We start from the raw sequence: 20,768 nt of genomic DNA, 5'->3' as shown, positions 1-20,768 counted from the left end.
CTTTTAACCTGTCAGTGCTAATGGATAAAACAGAACTTCCGAAAGATGTTATCTTTCTTCTGTCGGTGGAGAACAATCTCTTAAACCTCAGAATGTATCTGGTTGCTCTTTTCTGGAATTATTGCACAGCTGCAATATATTTTTGTAATGACGTAACCAGAATTGTACACAATATTCAACATATAAGATTTTAACATATCCTCCCTTAATTTAAATTCTACATTTAACTACTGTATATCATTAACATTATGTTTGCCTTTATATTGCTTCCCAACATTGTCTAGGAAATGCAAAGGACGTGTTAACATAAACATCTAAGTCTTTTTCATAAGCAGCTTCTTCAGTGTCAGTTTTTATTCCCCATCATATTTTACATTTTTGCTAGTAGCGTCCAATACTCTGCACTAGTCTACATTAAATGCATTTGCTAGATCACTGAATTCAGTCCTTGAATTCTGTTTGTGAATAACCTTTGCAGCTTTTACATTATCACAGGATCATCTGTGATCTTGACAGGTTTACTTACCATGTTAGAATCTAGATTATTGATATAAATAAGGAAGATCACTGATCCTAATAAAGATCTCTGCAGTACTCCGCTAATCACATCACTTCAATTTAAGCATTTATCTGCCTTTTCCTAATTCTGCTTGAGCCCAGCAGATTATTCTAACCAGTCTACCGTATACCACAGGAAAACGACATGTTAGATTAGTGTAAAGTAAATTAGGAAAACAAAGGCAGTGTGGTCTGCCCAGTGGTGGGGAGCCAAGGTACTGTTTAATAGCCGAGTCTCAAGAAAACAAACACACAAACTCAGACATAAAGCTAAAAAGAAACAGTGCTCTTTATTTAAAGTTTATTTAAAGCTCCAAAGCAACAAAAAAGCCTAACTGAACAACTTCATGTACCCACTTCATAAATATAACCAGACAGCTATGCTTCTTAATGACCCCCATAAGAAACCAGAAGTACTTTTCCAGCTTTCTGGGGAATGTAGTTCAAACAAGAACCACATCTCTACCTCCAGCCCTTTTAGGACTAACACATAGATGCAGACATATGATAAAATAGTAACTGCTGATTCTCAGGGACAACAGAACAAAGAGGCTATTCCTAATGTGACAGTCACTAATGTGAGGTAGAATCTAGCTTGCTTGGGTCTAGCTTACTACAGGTAAATATACAGAATGTCATATTCATCATTATTTATTCTTTATTACGAAAACCTCTCAGAAACATGAAGCAAAATTGAAATTTGCAAGTTAAGTAGATCACAGTTTTACATGCAGTCCTTTTAAGTGCAAGATCAAATGTTCTTTGTTAACTACATAAAAGCATAGATCAGATTATACAAACTGCAAACTACAAAATTTATCCCAAGACTGGAGTAAAAATAAAGTATCTCAAAACTCCTCTGTAAATTCCAGCAAATATTACAACATTCACTCCTCTAAGAGTAATCAAGCTGCTGGTCAGATCTTTGTCACTAGCTAGTCCATCAAAGCTTGTTTATTGTGCATGATTTCATATTAAAACCCATCCTACCCACAAAGCAGGTCTTCCTGCAATGCTTTGTGTTATGCGAAACCAGTGGATCTTATCAAGAGGCAGACACACTGGAATGTTCCAATCAGCCAGAGAAAACCTATTTAGCTCTTGGCTGCCTATGAGACTTTGAGACTGCTTGACTGAGGCACAATGAAGTATTTTTTTCAACTATCCAGACAATCCTAAGTCCTCAATGGTTGTAACTAAACATATTATAACAAAACATTAATTGCCACTTGGAGTACATTTAATTTCAAATTGGACTGAATTCATATGGAGTAGAAACTATCCAAGGACATGAACCCTTCCAATGGTGTTTGTGGACTTTGTCCTACTTGATTCGCCTTCTACAGTGTAAGAAAGCCTGACACAGCTATGTTATAATACTGCACACCAATATTAACTGAATCTGAGAACCACCAGATTATTTTAATAAATACAAAAAACACAAACCAGAAAATGAAAACAAATATTTTATACCAAAAGTACCACACAGGCAAAACATCAGGACTGTTTTATACAAACCCTGTATCACCAAAGGAAGCAAGCAGAAACAATCAAATACAGTAGCAGGAAACCTACTGTACTGTACTTGTCCTGACCTCCGAAATCATTAAGGCACTCCTTGTCCTCACCTCCTTCAATTTTCGTTTTATGGTTTCCTATGGGCTGGAAGTGTGGTCTAAAAGCCTTGCTTACTCAGACACATGAAATAGATCAAGCCACAGTTCCTGCTGCCTGAGTCAGCACAATCTGAACAATTTCTGTCACCATCTTCTTTAAAGTATTCCAGTTCTTTTAAGAATCAGCCCACATAGAGCCATTAGTTTCATTCAAGCTGCATGACTGTGCTCAACCATTATAACAGATTAAGGCATGTCTATCAAACAGGAAATACTAATAACAACTCCTTGCTTTTACATAGGATTTTTTCCATCCCCAAGGATCTCCAAAGCACTTTACATACAGTATAGGAAGAGAGAGATTTCATCTGCCCCTGAAGTGCAACATCTACCTGGGTGACGTACCACACTCATGTTGTACCAGTAGCCCCATTACACAGCAGTTCAGATTGAGATGCGAGAAGTTTCTTCACTGTCTGAATTAAAGGGGTACATTTGGAAACCCAGATTGCTCAAGCCATCCACCCTAATGACCAATTAGTCAAGGCATCAGTTTAGTACCTATTGTATGTCAGCAGCTATATCACCCTGGAGCTCACTACTGGCAGCCCACTGAAGTCTAGCAGCAGGTGTGAGCCTGGCCAGTACTCACCCTGCTCACCCTGCGGTCTGTGTAGGTTCTAATACCCCGGTATTGTGATGGGGACATTATACTGTAAAAATGGTGTCATCCTTCAGATTAGACATAAAACCGAGGTCATTACTCTCCGTGATCATTTAAAGTCCCATTGTGTTTCTTGAAAAGAGTATACCACCAATGTGCAGCCCCACCTGGATGATGCGACAGCATTCAAAGTGCACGAGTACACTCGCCACACATCAGCTATCAGTGGGGAAGAGAATAGAGTGATGAAGCCAATACATTGATGGGGATTATTAGAAGGCCATGATTGGTCAAGGCCAGGGGGAAATTTGGCCAGGACACCAGGGTTAACACGCAGCAGTTACTTTCTTTATTATACATTACCGCACAATCGTTTACAAATGTATATGCTAAGGGACACAATGACATACACACTATCAACAGTGTTCTAAAATGTATAGTATGGTGACATGTTTCTGGCTTTGCACTCTTCCATATTGTTACACTCATTTATTTTTACTTACTATTCTTTTTTGACAAACTGTAGGAGGGAAGCTGGTGGAGACAGGATGGAGATCCTTGTCTGAACAACATTCCCCATTGAGCAATAACGATTAAAATCGCTTCAAATCCTCAGTCACCTGCTCAAATTGGTGGAAGACGATTGGTCAGGCAAAGATTTAAAACCCAGGAAAAAACTTTTCACTGGCCATCAAACTGGCTAGCAAACTATGGACACCTATTTTCTAAGTTTTAAGTCAGTAAGAGTTTTAAGTAAGAGACTTGGGTTTTTTTTGGAACTATTGAAAAAGGTAGGTACCCGTGATATTTATAGAGGGGGTATGAAGAAGTTAAGCTTGAGCTCAGAGAGAGCTAGGTTATTTACCGTGTCTTGTGGTTTGTGGAGTTACAAGCACAACGTAAATATATCGGACCTATTTCTCAGGACACACCTATAAAAATATCACTGCTGTGGCATCTCACCCCCAGGTGTGCAACATATGGTGGAGGATGTGGGCATACGGTAGGGTGCAGTCTTGAAAACTAGTGGTTGTTTGGAGACAAGGCAAGGATATTTTTGATAACATACTGTGTTTGAAACAGATGATCTCAGGATTCCAGTCCAATGTCAGAATAGGTCACTACTGCTGGTTGCAGGAATTCAAGCAGAGTACTGAAGAGGTTCTCAGACAGTTAACCACAGAAGCACTGGACCTGCTGGTAAAGCTGATATATTGTAAGCAGATGATACTTTGCACACCACTGCAAGCCACGTGTGTGCACTACAGAACTGTTCTGGCTAAAACAGGAGGCATGACAAAGGACCCTCAGGAACGTCCGGAGCTGTGCTGGGAAGCTAAAAAAGCCAAGACTGAAATGCTGGCACGTAGGCAGGACTTGTTACTGAAACTTCAGAGATGGCTGAGGATGGCCAGGGTAAATGCACAGAAGCTTATTGAGGAGCAGGCTGTGGTAAATAATTCTTACTGGATGACTGTGCATCTATTATCCCACGATCTATAAAACAACCACTGCTATAGCCCTGCTCCCACCCTGCTCCCATGTGTGCCACAAAACTTTAAAATAAGATCTTGAAAGATTTTTAATATTCAGACAAATCTCAGATGCAAGATTTCCACCGAGCTTTCTGAACTTCTAAAAGACATTTATTTAGGCCAGAAAGTGTAAACAATCTCGTTATCGGTCAGAGGGTTATTACATACGTTTTTTCTAGGACAAATCACAGCTTCATATAAATGCAACAAAAACTACAAAGCTGAGCCTACATGCCATCAAGCCCTGGCAAAATCCACAAACCTGACACCTGTGTAAATATTATTTAAAGTAAAACTGCAGGACTTCATGAATGACACACTTAAGCTGTCTTTCTTTAACTTTGCGCTTATCAGCTACAGCAGAGTGCTACATCTAATACAGGCCGCTCTTCTCCAGAATAATATAATAAAAAAAGCATTCTGATAAAAAAAAAATTTTCCCAACTCATTGCTCCCTTATCTTTCTGAGCCATAATACTGGGATTGATATTTATGATAACCTTAAACAGTCTTTTCTCATTTATTTTTCCACCTTTACCCAGATATGAGGTCACCCTAGTGTACTGTACATGAGATTCCACAAAACATTGGTGTACTCCGCGAATATTGTAGCACTAGAACTGTAGCAACATCCACGGGGTAAAACTGGAAAACAAAATACCAAAAATAAATTAAAAATCACTTCACAAGAGAGGAAAACACTGATTTTATTTGTAAGTCAACTCAAACAAAAATCTACTTAGTGTTACAAGAAAATGGTTACTGATAAATATTTTAGTTAGGTCACTCAAACAGCCTTTAATGCGTGGAAAGAAGAGATAAAGTATGGATAACACCTATTTAAAAATACTTCCTTTAAAAATGGCCTCGTTTTTATTCTTAAATGTCAGACCTTGTCAATCTTGCCTTCCTTAAAAACAACACAATGGCACTTTCAACTCTCCTTTGTGTCTCTTTCCTTGAGTTGTTTTGACCTTCCCACCAAGAGCATGCGAGACAAATTGACATGGGCTTATTTTCACAGGGAGCCTTCGCTGTCAAAAATGTAGAAATGTGTATTTTGTCAATCAGCTTGAAGTGGTGAGCTCATTCCTCTAATGACATTCTCCTTTACCATATCAGTCTATAGGCACAGTGTACCATAATAAAAGAAATTCATCCTTCATTTTTGCTTTGAATGTTAAGACACTCGTTCTCCCACGGAACTCTTCCCCCCTTGATCTCACTGGTCACTCCACTGCCTCTGGTCCAGTTTCCATCGTTATTACTTTACGGCACTACACCACATTTCTACTGCATGGTTAATGAGTCCTTTATTTTTGAAGTTTAAATTTAAAAAAAAAAAACTATTTTTAAATTTTAAACAAAAATTTAAAAAACCTAATTAGATAGGTGCTTAAGATACAAAAAAAAATTTAAATCTCACACTCCCTTCTCACTTAGACCTGAAAATAATCTCTTGCAGAGAGCAGAGATTATCATGTGTTCACACTTGTGGTATTTCTGGTATCAAAAGACTGTCAGACATACTGTCATTTTCGGTTCCAGTACAAAAATAATAAAAAGCACTTTAGATGACACTTCACTCTAAAATTAATTCTGACAAGTAGGGGAGATGTGCTGTACAGTAAGAATAAATTTATCAGAAAGTCATATGCTTGCATAACTTCACTTATAGGGAATGCAAACAATGCCTTTATTGACACCCACAATGGTGCTGACTAACAGGTATTCAAATGTAACTGGACAAATTAGACCCCCTTTCAATAGTATAGCATAATTCAAGAAGAAACTTCTCAAATATCACACCAGGACAACCTGACTTAATTAAAATGCTAGCTAAAGAAATGTCATATTCCCCTTGTTGCTTTAGATGTATTTACTGATGCAGTACAGATGTGTTAACCTAAGTATTCCATCTGTGAAAAGTTTAAAAGTTCTTTGTGTCTACAATGGTGAAATAATGAAAATGCAGATGGGACACTGGCATCACTGCATGAAGTGGTTCAAAATGAATCACGTTTGTGCTACATGGCAGAATGAACTTTTTCAAATATTTTACCTCTTCATCCTGCAGACACAAGGAGATACCAGACATAACATTACCAGACACTGGGTTTAGGCTGAGGTTCTTTCAGTGTATGGAAAAATGGAAGTCCTACAATAAATACAAAAGCAGTTCCTTGTAGCTACTGTAAAAATTGAATTCCTGTCAAGGTCAATAGTTTAAATGCAGCACACAGCCAGATATAAGGACCATACGTCTTTTCTGTAGCATGTTCTGAATAAATCTACCATTTACAATAAGAAAATTACTATTAAATGATTGGATGAAGAAGACTTTCCTCTGCTTCCTCTAGCCAAATCACTATCAATATGATTATGTTCAGTTCTTGAACTTGCAGAGCTCTAAAACACTTTCCCTGAGTGGGCAGAGCGCTCTTAAAGACGGAATCCTTCTCGAAACAAATAAGTGGTCTTTAACTGTCCTTTGAAGTTCTTTACAGATGGCAGGAAACTTAATATTCTCCGATTAGGATATGAAGGCTTTACCATAAAGCACATCTGCAACCTACTGCCAAACAAGGTGAATCGTGTTTTATATACAAAGCACTTTTACTTACAGAACCGTATTCATTTGAAACAAGAATACGGTTTGCCCCAGGGTATGGAAGAGCACAGTTACAAACTACTCTTTGATAGACTAACTGCTGGACTGAACCTTAACACATTTTCTTTTATTGAGCTTATTGAGCTGGAGGAAGTCAGGAAGCAGCAAAGTAAAGTCTTGCTGCCCTTTTGACTGACTTTTTTGTAGCCTTGCAATGATACCTAGATAACAATGAATTAACCGAACTCAGATGTACCAAAGCATACATATACAAAGTCTGTTTTTAACTGCATACATAAAAGTAAAAGTATTCCGAAAAGAAGATGATTTACATGATACCACAAACTGTAAAACATTTGTTTCAACTTGTTGAATGTTTCTATTGCAGTAGTTAAAGGGAGAAGGTTCAACTTACTTTAAGGGGAAAAATGTGTTCTAACCTTTTAAAAACACATTAGGTGAAACACATAAGACCAGTCAATGAAAGTGGTTCAGTGGAGTAGAGTTAGTGCTGCTGCTTCACAGCTCTAGGATTCAATACTGGCCTGGAGAGCCTTGTGTGTGGAGTTTGCATGTTTTCCCTGCGTCTAGCCAGGTTTTCTCAAGATATTCCCATCTCCCAGATACAAGCTGGCATAGTTGACTGGTGTGGCAGACTGACATCCCATCCAGAGTGTGGTTCTGACTTCTAGAAAAGGTTATAATAGTACTAATAGGGCCTCAGAAATATTCTGTCTTTCATGGTGGAAGCGAGCAATTAGAATAAGTGTTGGGACAGTAAATGGACAGTTTCTATTAGCATGATAAAAGGCAAAACTCTCCTGGTTTTTATAATTACCCAGAGAAATGAAATGGTCACCACAGGATTTGCTCCATGTTGTCTAGGGATTTATGACTTTCTTGATAATAAATAAAATGGTAGTCTCCACTTCCTGTACTAAGTTGGCTAACAACAGAAAATACTTTTTCGCTACACATATACAGAACATCCAGAGATTTACTGCTTGGAACATGATGATGCATTACATACTTCTTATTTGGCTTGTTTATAAAAAGCAGATTTACGTGGAAGTACTCCTAGCTTAAACTCGGTTTGCAGTAAATGCCTTCAAGTCATAAAGAGAATGAGAATTCAAAGCCAATTCAGCATCATAAGTCTAATATAAAAAGAACACAAACACTACAAAATACTGTCTATATAAATTCTATACTGAGCCAGGCTTAATTCATTGACATGGCGTCGTGCCTATAATTTGATTTTCTTCATATTAACCTTTTGGTTCAATTGAGACAATGTTAAAAAAATACATCACCATAAACCAAAAAAGCATTAAAGGACACTTGTATCTGACATATTCATTAACATGTCTGTAATATCCTGATTTTAACAAACTCCAAGGAGGAAAGACTCTAAAACCTTTTAAACAAATACCTTTTCATTTTGCTTTCCCTACAAAGAGCAAACTTTGCAAATGTCAGAACAATTTGAAACCGCTTATCCAAGAGCAGGACCACTTCAATATCTTTGTTCTCCAAAACTGATTTTACTCACCATTTTTCAAAGGAACCAGTTCAAAAATAACAGCTATCATCTAGCAAGATAGGACATAAAAAGAAAAAGATATAACACTCGTTTTTCTCCCCATCTGACATGTATTTTGGGAATTTTAGCTGGAATTGTCATAGTTAAGAGCAGATGATGTACCGAAACAAACACCCTGAAAATCACTTCGCATTTGCCGATTTGGAAGATTGTTTATGCTAACGATCAAAGTGCTATTCAATCTATATTGTGAGAAAATCCTATACACCGGCTCTGAATTCATATGAGCAATTGAATTACAATAAGACACAATCTCTGCCCGTGTGCTCAAATGCCTACAAGTGCTCTACTTTAATGTTTTTATGAAAGTGTCTGAATTACATTATAAATCAATTAATTGATGCCTTGCTATATCAGACAAACCACTCTGGCATACACTGAATCATAAAGCAAAACCTTTAAATGTCATACAATGCAGAAAAACAGTAGAAGACGACACTGAAGACAAAGCAATTACACTGCATAAGCAATTGCTTTGTACAGCCAGAAAAGGTTTTCTTTATGAATTTCCATAAATGCTTTACCAGTCATCACTAAGACTCGCTGCCATGGTTGCTATTGGCTGCTTGACTGCTGAGAAAATAATCTGCCTTCAGTGCTTTTAAAGGTTGTCCTGGTGCTGTGCAATGCTGCGATATTAGAAGCACTACAGCCGCTGGGTTTAAAGAAAGGGCAAGTGTATCTCTCCTGCAGTATTCCGAGGACAAGGGTGTGAAACCTCCTCATTCAGCAATAAATGCTTTTCCACATAAAGGTATTTCAAAATACCCACATCGTTCCTACAGTATGAGGCAAAGTACGCTCTAGTTGCGAGACCCCTTTTTAGCTATTACACTCAATAAGGACCCTTTAGTTTTCTATTTAGGTCATTAGTTAAAGAAGGCTCTTACATGAAAGAATACTGCTCAACGTGCAAAAGTTTAGACTTTATGATCCTATATTTTGCAGTTGAAGTATTCTGCATTATACCATAACCCCGCTTTCACTGGATGGAACAAAGTTCATTTGTTTGCAGGTGATCTTGAGGGAAAGGCTATAGTTCACCTTCCATCAATGCAGATCATTCGACGATGAGCCTTAATCGTGACCTGGAGACATTGAACCTTGTTAAAAAGAGGTCAGTTCAGCCAAGCAGCGATTCTTCTTGAAAACAGCAGCATCAAGTGCTCACAAGAAATGATCAGGATATACTCAAAAACAAATATTGCTCCCTGTGCTACAGTTTGCACAGTCCTATAGTACAGGCTATGAACTATAGACAGCAGCCACTCAATTAACTGTGCATGCTTAGCTTGCACGTGCACTGTCACTATTGCTTCTGTCTCTGACTCTGCATTTGTCAAGGAGGTATGGCTTCATTCTAAGCCCAGATGTTGCATTATAGGGGAATTATTTCAAAATGCTTCACTCTGAGCTCCCACACATACCAGGTCAAGCTTCCTGCAAACGGTGGATGCTTAACTCTGACTGGAGCTCCGATTCTTAGTCAGCAACCAGTTTAAGAGTAGACATAAATGTCTTCAACTGCATGACATACAAATACAAATAACTTAATTAAACCAACCAAATACAACTGAAAGAATGAAGCAACAGTTAAGTATTACTTTACAACTATAATTAAGACACGATCAGATCACTTTATTGGTCATATACAATTTCTTGTATTAGGAATTTGTCTTTTCACATACCCCAGCTTGCTCTCCATGAGAAACAGACAGGCAGAGAAGCCTGGGGTCAGAGCGCAGGGTCAGCCATTTGTACGGCACCTCTGGAGCAGTTGAGGTTAAGGGCCTTGCTCAGGGGCCCAAGGGAGTAGGATTCCTCTGCCGGCCGTAGGATACAAACCGGCTACCTTCCAGCCACAGGCGCAGATCCTTAACCACAGAGCCACCGCTCCGCCCATCACTACTGCAGCCAAAGACCAGCTAACTGAAGTATTCTAATATCTTGAGTAATAGATAAACAAACCATAGAACGTTTTTTATACAATAAAGAGAACTACCATTTACTTGCACAGTATACAACTGTTAACACTGTAGAAATACTGACAAAAGAAGCATTTTTGTGCTGTTGTGCTTTATTGCTACCTTTAAGGTACAGGCTATATTACAGTTTCCAAATACTTTTCTAGAATGCATAATAACGAATGACAGTACCACACTTCTGACTTTCACTGGGCCTTCCTCAAGCATGACTTGTATCTTTCCCAGAGCGGGGACATGGACAGAACTAGTAGCTGGCTGAGGCGATGCACAATACAGCAATAGCACCGTGCTTCAACATCAACACACTGCAGCCATTTTAACCTAAATTGTTCTTTCTCACAGGATTTAAACATACTGATGAGACAAGGTGAAGAAACTCTATATATTATTGAAACAAAGCACATGTTACACCTCCATGTTTTTGTTTCATTCGACAAAAATAACATTTTGTCAGATCTAAGCTTAAATTGGAAACAGCACTAGAACAAATTTGACTTTTTCATGGTCTAGAAAAAAATCTCTTATTTGTGTGTTCTAAAGAACAGGTAAACCCTTACTTTTATCAACACTGTTTCAATCCTGGATGAAAAGTACTATTTCCTTAAAAATATTCCATAGCAATATCAATCACCCAGGAGGAAAATGGCAATAAGCAATGAATGGGAAATTAAAAATTGATTAAAATAAAATACTTCAAGGCGCTGCAACAGTCCTGAGAAAAAATGAATTACCTGCCTTGGCAAGGTAGGAGGTCTCTAAAGCTGTGGTGAAATATAGCAAAACAAACTTACACAGAATTTCCCTTCCTGAGAAACAGTGTTTGTACTCCATGAACACAGTCTTTGGGGAGCTGAAGTCAAATCACAGCTTTGAAGGAAAAAGAATAATTTTTGTATGATTAAAATACTATAGTGGGACTTCTCCCTTCTAGGGTCACATTTCCTCATGGAGCTATTTTTGCATGCATTTTTTTTTTGTTCTTATTGCATTTCATAGATGCCAAGTGCAACATTCAAGTGTAAAATTCTAACCTTGTTCTATTGTGATGTCTATATATTCTTACTGCTTTCAATACATCACAATAATTTTCTCATGTAAGAGTCCATGAAAAGAAATTGCATGAAAAAGTGATTTTTAAACCATCGGCCATTTTAGTTCAAACACTTTTTTTTCATTTCTCAGGCTGCTAAAATGATTTCCAAGACTAAACCCAAAGGTTTCTATATTTCTAGATTTCTTATTTCCTTGTTTTTTTTTTCTATTGGCAGCAGAGATATCACCCTGCCACTCACAACTAGCAGCCCACTAAAGCTCAGCAGGTGTGAGCCTGGTCAGTACCTGGATGGGAGACCTCCTGGGAAAAACTAAGGTTGCTGCTGAAAGAGTTATTAAAGGGGACAGCAGGGGGTGCTCACCCTGCAGTCTGTATGGGTCCTAATGCCTACTATAAAAAGGCACCATCCTTTGGGTGAGATGTAAAACCGAGGTCCTGACTCTCTGTGGTCATTAAAAATCCCAGGGCGTCTCTCGAAAAGAGTAGGGGTGTAACCCCGGCGTCCTGGCCAAATTCCCATTGGCCCTTACCAATCATGGCCTCCTAATAATCCCCATCTATGAATTGGCTTCATCACTCTGCTCTCCTCCCCACTGAGAGCTGATGTGCACTTCTGGCTGCTGTCACATCATCCAGGAGGGGTTGCACACTTATGGTGGAGGGGAGTCCTCATTACCTGTAAAGAGCTTGGAGTGGAGTGTCCAGGAAAGTGCCACATAAGTATAAGGAATTATTATGATTCTATATAAGTTCGAAAGGCTTCACCAGAAAGCCCAATCCTTACTGAGTGAAAGTCAAAGGTCAGCTTCTGGCAAAAGATCCAGAAATCAATGCTGAAATCAAGGATTAAGGATCTATATTTATGAAAATTGTTAAAGGTTAAGGATTTATATAAAAGTTAATATGGAATTTAAGGAAAGTGAGATTCCTTTAGAGATACTGTACCACTCATTTTTGTGGAAGTGCTTTGGAACTTAGCCAAACTATACTACAAATGCTGAAATATTGCACTTCTCACACCAGAAAAGAAAAAGGAAGGCAGCAAGAAACTAAAACGGTAATGTAAATGATGTTTTCATATGACACCCTCCAAGTTTGAGCCACGCTGACGAGTTTGTGTCAAGCACACAACCTGCATTTCAGTGGAGAAAATATGTTACATCCCCAAAAAACAAAGGTCAGCAAATTAAGTGTCACTTAACAATGTGGAAAATAACAAGGGGGAAGAAAAAACAAAACATGTTCCTGTCATTTGCTTACATGGAATGACAGGCTGAACTGTATCATAGCTTACTGACAACACAAGGCAGGCAGAACACAGAGCCCCTACAGCAGGAGGACACAGAGGGTTTCAAAAGAAGTCAACCAAATCAAACCAGCTTAGATCCGGACTGATCTTTAGCACCAGTTATTTGGCGATTTTCAGTCAGCCAGCCATTCGTAAGACTCGGAGCCCTGGAGTGTCACCGCTCAGATAAATGGAAAAAATGGACCAGGAAATGTGTGTTATGGGGAATGCAACGAGCTCATCAATCATCTTCTTATTGTAGACATGCATGGTCCATTTTAAAAGAGTTTCACTCGAAGGTGGGGGGTGAATGGAACAGGCCACTGAGGGACAAAGTGAACTCCAGCCATCTGAAAATCAAGAGCTGAGTCCACTTTGGTGATGCTGGATGTGAACCTAATGCAGGAGGTGGAACAGAGTGACCCAGGTGCCCATTGAGACACACCCAGTCAATGAAGGGATTCCGTGTGATCTGTAGTATCTCTAGCTGACTCCTGGCATCCACAAACTGCCCCCTGCAATTTTAGACAATCACCAGCATAGTCCAGTCATAGATGATTAAAATATGAGGCAAAATTAATTCTCCACAAGAGTTTAAGTTAATTACATGCTTTTATAATTGAGAGCTTACGTAAACCTTTTGGGTTTTTTTTTTCAAATATATACGAGAATTAAAATGCAAGCTATAATGCCCCCATATTTACTCCGTCATATGAACAGCTCATAATATACTGAAAGTACATCTACATCTGAACTCCCCAGCTTGTACGGAAAGGATAATCTTTTGTCAGGATAAAAGCAAAGTATTAATCATCATCATCCACTGTGATGTTGGGATGTGACAAATCCTCTTCACCCGTTAATAAAATACCCAGTCTGTAAGAACGCTGAGCAAGGCTCCTTTGACAAGACGCCTTCTCAAGTGAACTGCCAACCTTCAAAGGATAAGAAACGCCACATGTTCTGTTTGAAAACAGGGTTTTTTTCAGATGTGAAAAGTTCATATTTAGAGGAATGACAGTGAAAACATTACAGGCATATATGTATATGATTTTATGTTACGGGTCACAAAGGTACAGTATTTGTCATCTTGAGAGAGCCCTCTTTGCAAATTGACAGATGAGTGTAAGACTCCGTCAGTCCCTCTTTAAGACTCCTACAGTCATGCCTTTTCTGCTCAAGCTCTCCTAGTTTAGCAGTATTGATGGTGATGCCTGCCTAAAGCATCCTGACCCTCCTTCTGCAGGACATTCAAAAACAATCAAATTTGCCTGTGGGGATGGCAAGACTGTACACAGCAATCCCCGGTCAGGCAAAACAATAGCGCTTTCCTCCTTGTTTCTTTTTTTTTTTGCTTATACCGTTCAAAATTACATTTAAATTAATACAGACACGACATTTACTCGTGAAAAAAATACGCTTCTTGGTTAATATTGTATTTATTATATTGTATAAATAATACTGTATTTCTTGGTCACAATGTATTTAGATCTACCTGCTGTTCAGAAACCAAAGACATTATTAACGTATTAGTGCTCACGACAATAGCGTCTAAAGGCCATTCAATTCTTTTCGTTTGCAAATATATATGTATGTCTAGCATAAATAAACCAAAAATTTGAAAGTGTATGCACGCATTACAAAGACGTTTATTGTTTCGCTCACATATTTTTTTAGGTTGCCTTCTTATGTGTTATTCCGTTAACGAAGATGTTTTTTATGAGGCAAAGAACGCACGGTCTCCATAAATGAATCGTTCAGGTACAGCACGGCAAAGAATCAGATCAAAGTTGAAGCGAGAAGTTAAGATACAGGATACTGTTCTCCGGTCACAGTGCCCAAATTGCCTGCCACCTTGTAATTGTTTCAAACAGGTCACGTTAACATCAGAAATAGGGGGGTAAGGTAGAAAGCCGGGATACAGACAGTGTAAGCTTTTGTGTCTCTGAAGGTGTTCGTGTAGTGCCTTGTGTACTGCTACATCCTCCACCCAGGTACCACAGACCAAACGCCAACCTACAAGCTACCCCACAAACAACAGCACACCTTGCGCGACACGACAGCGGTGTCTTTTTTAACCTCGGCCGAGACAACCATTACAATTAAGTTAGCGACATGCGAATGGAGCGTCGTACGGTTGTGCGAGAGTATTATTCCTGCGTGACCCACACAAAAGACTTTCTTTTATTCCTGAAATTTCCTGCTTAGATCGCTATCTCGCCGCATCGCATCCCCAAAACACAGCAACTCTCCGAAAAGCTGCTCTGAACCCCACCAGCTCTGTTACGGTCACGGTGCACCCGCGTTACCCCCTGCTAAGGTTTAGGTTTACATCCTTCACGAAGAGCAAATGCATAACCTGCCAGACGCAAACACATTCAGAGACGTCTTACATTTACAAAACCAGGGCGCACCTGTTCAGGTCTGCAGTGATTTGAACAGCTGACTCTATTAAATATTTAGACTTCATAGCGATCCCGTAAGGTAGGATACAAAAAAAAGCAATATCTTACCGTCATGCATTCAGTCATTACTCCCCATCATACGCGCTCCCCCTCAGGTCCCTATATAAATACTTCTTATTATTGCCTATAATAAACAAACCGCTCTGTCCCCGTCTCTCTCTCTCTCATCCTCTTGTCATTCTCCGCTGCAGCAGAAGCCCAAAGTCACTCCTCCCCCTATCTCGTCCACACGATGACGTCACAGACCCACAGCGCCCAGCCCTCCTTCGCCGCGCCATTGGCGAGCCCCTTACCTGGCGTCGTGTCGCGCAGCAGCGGCGTACGCTGCCGTTCGCCTGATTTAACGTCAATTAAACGCGAGAGGTAGATTGCTTTTCGCCTACGGACAGCGCAGGAGGAGGAGGAGGAGGTGGGGGACGGAGAGACAGTTTAAAATGGCGTTGGGATGCAATGTACTTGGGGGCTGCATTACTGCATATTTGTGTCGCGCCGAGGGATGGCGCTTGATACCTCACTTGTGTTGAAACCTGAGTGCAGGCGATTCAGTGTTTCAGAGTGACACGGGTTGGGTGCAGAATTTGACTTGACTTGGTGGCATGCAACTTTCGCTGGATGTAAACTCCGTTTAATTTTCCCAAGTGCGTATGCGCTGAAAAATAATATAAATTCAATACAGAGTTCTGTATTTTAACAAACTGAACGGTGCGGATACTGTACCTGCGATACTATTAGGAAGGAATCTACGTCTGTTTGATTACTGAAGTAATAATTATTTTATGCTTTCGTGCATGCGTCTAAAACAGTAACAGTGAGAACTTTAGTTACATAAGATGAATGAGTTTTGCGCAGAAGTCAGTAGAACAATTGTGTAAAAAAGGTTTCACAAAGGTTTGCTTATTCACTCCTTTGCTGTTGTTGAGTTTAATCCAATAAGAACTCAAATTTTCCGCAAGCCCAAATTAGTTTTCCTGTTGATTCTCATACTCGGGAACAGCAACAAGTCCACATGAGGAAAGCTGTGGTTGATTGCCAATACTGCTGATAGCGAGTATTACTCAGGCTGGCAGCCTCCAGACAGTTGTGCTTTGCATGAAATCAGTTTTGACTACAGAATTTGTGAGTTGATGTAAGATCTATATAGTGTGTTCTGAATTTAAACACAGAGGTACATTTCATATGGGTATACACACATACACAGTTTTTAAAGGTGGTTTTGTTGACGAGTGCCTTTTGAAGAAATATCTTTACTGTGTAATGCATGTCCAGTTTCACAGAATAAAATTGGACTTCTTTCAATGGTTTATTTTTAAACCTCTTGATTTAGGATTTTTGTAATCAGCAAAATAACTGTTATGAATAATTCATTATTATTCAACTCCCTTAAAATGATCAATACCTCGCAAGATTTTGTTTCTCACTTACGCTAAAGTACCTAAGTGGCAGCTCCAAATGGACAAAATATGCATCGCTTCAGGACTGAGAGTTTAAGTTTTGAAGGGTTGTTGTCTCCAGGCAATGTTGTGAAGCAGGAGAATAAAATACATGAAATCCCCAATCACATACAGTAGCCCTGAAGAGGTTTGTAACCATATGATCTGATGCATGACCCCGAAATGAACCTTATGCAGTGCAGAAAATAAAAAATGTGCTCATGATTCACTCAGTCATATCAGAAAAGGTAAGTGGAAATTCTCAAGTAAAATGGTCTGATTCTCCAATTCCAGTGCCCCCCCCCCCCCCTTCCTCCAGGAAAAAGGCTGAAGTAGAGTGGCAGTACATTTTCACCACCTACACACTAATCAAAGCCCCTTAAGGAACAATGTGACTAAGCAGTCAAGCACACCAGTGTTCAAATTGCTTATCCTGAACCCGTCCTTTGAAGCAAGTAATGCACTGTAGTTGAACAGTTACAGTAGGCCCACTTCGCTGGTGCACCACAGGAAAGACCCAATGTTTAGACACTATTTGCTTGCAGCCTTCCTTAGCACAGTCCAACCCTTGCCAGGCTAGGAATGTGTCAGCGGCTGCAAAAGAAAAGCATAAACAGCGAAAATTTTCATCCAAGGATGAGACTGTGTTTTCAAGCAGAGAAAACGAAGTTCTGTACTACATGCTGTATACTTTCAATTACTACTCTAGATGACTGCACATCTCCTGGAGTTAATTGTTTGGCCGTTTCACCGCAAGCATGCATTGCTGAACGCAGTTTTAAGTGCTTTTTTCCACTGCATGTGTATGAACGAAATCTGAACACTGGTCGTCAGGCTGGTTATTGCGCATCTCTGACCTACGCACCCCAAAGCCATTCCTTCCCACAAAAAGTCAGTTGGTTTCAATTTGAAGACTGTCCATTAAACCATATTCAGATACATTTCTTTTTCCTCCGCAGTATTCACACCTAGCCTCTTCTTTGCATACTTTCATGCTTACATTTTAATTCAGTTAATCTCATTCCAGTTGCAGATAAACAATGGTTTTCTGATATGATAGCAGAGCACATACCTTTCCTGGGTGTTAACATAGTTTCTGACTCAATCAAAGTTCTGATTAATTTGGTTGCAACAAAATGCTTATTTATGTGAATTTTGTTTACTATAAAAATCAGCTAGCACATCTTATTGTCATAGTTCAATAAGCTCATATTGTCTAGCTTTTGTTTCATTATTCATGATTATCAATCAAGAATGCTACATTTTTCTCTCTCCAGCTTCCTCAAGCACTGACAGTTTTTCTCTCCCGAGACAGTCTGTTCCAATGGCAATTCCTAATAATTCTAGGAATTTCTCCCAGTCCACATGAGCTCTGAAGTTAGGAAGCTAACAGAGGAAGTTGCCAGGAGGTGCTTATTGCTGAATTAGGCAGCATTGATTTGTCTATGAAACAGCTGCTGGGTCTTCACCAGAACAAACAATATTTGACACTTTTTATTGCAATCTCTATTTAATGCTCACCATCTCAAGTTGCTGGGTTGGCTGCCATCTGCAAATAGGAGAGGAATGCATTCATTATGCATGGCAGAGCCATTAGCTTCAAAAGGCTGGTGGAAACAGAAAAATCCCCAGTACCAGAGCTCTTGTCTCTCATTAATAGCAATTGCCTCTTAAGATCTGGGTTTCACAGAACACAATTTCAAAGTCTTTTTCCTACAAAGCCTAGCTGTTACAACGAAAAGAGGAAAACAGATGCCTGCATTATAAAGTGAATACTAGCCTTAAGTCTTAAAACCTCAAAATCTTCACTGCCCGATCCTGAGACACTCCACTGCCTGGCAACCCAATTGTGAATGTCCTGCAGTAGGAATTCCTCTGCATCAGTGGTTGTACATAGCACTACCCCTCTAGTTTCATTCTCTACCTCTGTTCCGAAAGCTTTGTATAAAATACCATTTAATTAAAAAAAAAATATATTATTACCTCTAACTATCCTGCTGGTTTTCTGTCCTAGCAATTGTCCTGATTCCCACCCTCTGCTTCCAGGACAGTCTCTGTGTCACTCCATGACCTTATCAGGAATGGGCAGCTTTCTCATAATGGATAATGGATGGTTATTGATCTTTTTGATCCTGCTTAAAAGGAACAAACAAAACAAGATGTTTTGCCCTTTTTTGTTTGAAAGCAGGGTCCCTGATTCCTAATATCGATATTGTATTGAATTCCCCTTTCTACTACCAGTGATGAGCAGTAGAACACCTTGAGTTACTTTTGAAAGAAAAAAGTATGTTTATTTCTCCTTTGGAATCTGAGAACGGGAAAGAAACGAGTCAGTGGAGTGTCCCATAAACACTTGGCACCATCCTTTCCTGAAGGAAGAAAAGGCATGTTTTTGGGAGACATTTCAACAGAAAGGCACCTGACCAAAGTGGAATAGGGAATAGCGTGGTCACTAGGTTAAAATTACAAATTAAAAAAAAATGTCAGATTTGTTCTTCTGTTGTTTTAACAGGTGAAACAGCATTGCTTCCTAAATTACAAACAAAATCTGTGGTTTTATATTGCTTGTTCATCAAGCAAGAGGGCACCATCTACTGGGAAAATGTGGCAAATGCTGTTGACCTTGAAGGTGTTGACCTTGGTAAGAGAAAAGACGCTAGGACCCTTATCCGTACAAACATGAATAAAAAAAAACGTAACTGGAATTGTGATTTTTGTTAATAGGCTACATTTTCCCTTTTCCATTTTCAGTTGCCGAAAATCATTATTTTCTCATTTGTATCTCGGCTACCAATATACCGTAAAAAAACGGTAGTCTGATCAGGGCTTGTCAGGATGTTAAAACCACTACTCCAGTAAAGCAACGCAATTCGGGGTGCTACTAAAACAAAAGAACTGCACGTGCAGTTCCACTTCTAGTCCATATTTTCCAAATGTAGCTGGTGCGTTTGTCACATCAAGCTGCTCGTATCTACATATTTTAGAGTTGTGACTGTGACAAAAACAGACATACAAGCAACTACTGGCCCTCGATGATTCAAGTCTGGAGGAAGTGCAGTGATCAAGCGCACCAGTGGAGGGAGCTAGTTTAGTGTTTTACCCATGTTGAACCTCCATGACGGAAAACACATAACATTTATTAAGATAATATTGCAGGGGTACTCTGTTATTTTGTGCCCTACCGTAATACAGTAATAATCTTCACGAGTTGCGGTTTATTTTTGATGTTATTTATTCTTTCTTAACTTGTTAAGAAATTACTCTTAACTACCTTCACTTTCATGTCTTCCCAAACTGATTTCTTTAGCTTTTTGGGATGTAACTGGCTTGAGACACGCAGTGCTATAACGAATGTTACCTGTTTAGTGCCTAGACTTTAATACAGAATGTCAAGTGAATGTGTATTGCAAGTGAATAAACCAAAACGATAATGAATTAATTTAATTAATCTAATCATACACCTGTACTTTACTTTTACAACATAACTAAATACAACTTTTCGCAAGTTTAAGAAATTTAAGAGAATGCCCCTTAGAATGTCTTTAAACAGCAGTTTTAATTTACATGAAAAAAACGATAAATTTCACAGTTCATCAAGACAGTACTTTACTTTCGTATTTAGTAATATTCACAAAAATGCAGCATTGTCTAAAAATAAATGTAGCACATGAGTTTTATTTAAAATAAGCGCAGAATATGAACATGTAAAAAAAGCAGAAAGATCGAAATCTAAGCAGCAAAGGATGTTTTTAGATACGTAAGCCATGATTATTGTTATTATGTTTTGAATAAGCAGCATTATTTCTAAAAGCGAACAATTTAGTCATTCAGCGTCTCAGTTGCCCAACCCCCGCAAACACACTGGTCGAACTAGTTCTTGTATCGATTCTTTGGTGCTGCAGCCGAGGGACCTGTCCGTGATGTTCACCTGCATCAGCCTGACTCTGCTGTCTCTTTCT

General features: G+C 39.1%; 1 protein-coding gene across 1 annotated transcript in view; it reads right to left on the bottom strand.

Moving 5' to 3' along the window:
- The window catches only part of otud7a (OTU deubiquitinase 7A), a 107,649-nt gene extending 92,030 nt beyond the window's left edge, over positions 1 to 15,619 (bottom strand). The window contains exon 1 of the mRNA XM_088920395.1: positions 15,428 to 15,619. The gene's annotated coding sequence lies outside the window, so the exon portion shown is untranslated. The remainder of the gene's footprint in view (positions 1 to 15,427) is intronic.
- Positions 15,620 to 20,768: the final 5,149 nt, after the last annotated feature.

This window comes from Atractosteus spatula, chromosome 7 (genome assembly GCF_055471065.1).
Source record: "Atractosteus spatula isolate fAtrSpa1 chromosome 7, fAtrSpa1.hap1, whole genome shotgun sequence".
Lineage (NCBI taxonomy): Eukaryota > Metazoa > Chordata > Actinopteri > Semionotiformes > Lepisosteidae > Atractosteus > Atractosteus spatula.
The sequence above is the reverse complement of the archived record's forward strand: the minus strand, read 5'-3'. Positions and strand labels throughout refer to the sequence as shown.